Source organism: Ipomoea triloba, chromosome 16 (genome assembly GCF_003576645.1).
Source record: "Ipomoea triloba cultivar NCNSP0323 chromosome 16, ASM357664v1".
Classification (NCBI taxonomy): domain Eukaryota; kingdom Viridiplantae; phylum Streptophyta; class Magnoliopsida; order Solanales; family Convolvulaceae; genus Ipomoea; species Ipomoea triloba.
This window is the reverse complement of record NC_044931.1, coordinates 12,932,046-12,932,447: the sequence shown is the minus strand read 5'-3', so window position 1 is coordinate 12,932,447 and position 402 is coordinate 12,932,046.

Genomic DNA, 402 nt, shown 5'->3' with positions numbered 1-402 from the left:
TCGAGACATCAACCTTGGTCTCGATAAACTGACACTTCTCCAGTAATGCTGATTGACGGTAAGGAAGCATACTTAAAGTTTGGAGAAGAAGAATATGACGGTAAGGAAGCATACTTAAAGTTTGGAGAAGAAGAATATCACGGTAAGGAAGCATACTTAAAGTTTGGAGAAGAAGAATATCATGGAGATAGAGGTGCCGAACGTGAGGATTTCAAAATGGGCGGAAATGGATGACACATCAGATTTCCACCACAAACGGTCAAAAGGTGCACCAATACTGAAGTGGTCTGATTCCCTACAAACAAGGAATAACGGGAATATAAAAAGAGTAACTTTTACCAAAAGACGAAAGTGGAGCATGGACTCAAGAAAGTGAACTATGGAATATTCACTACAAGACAA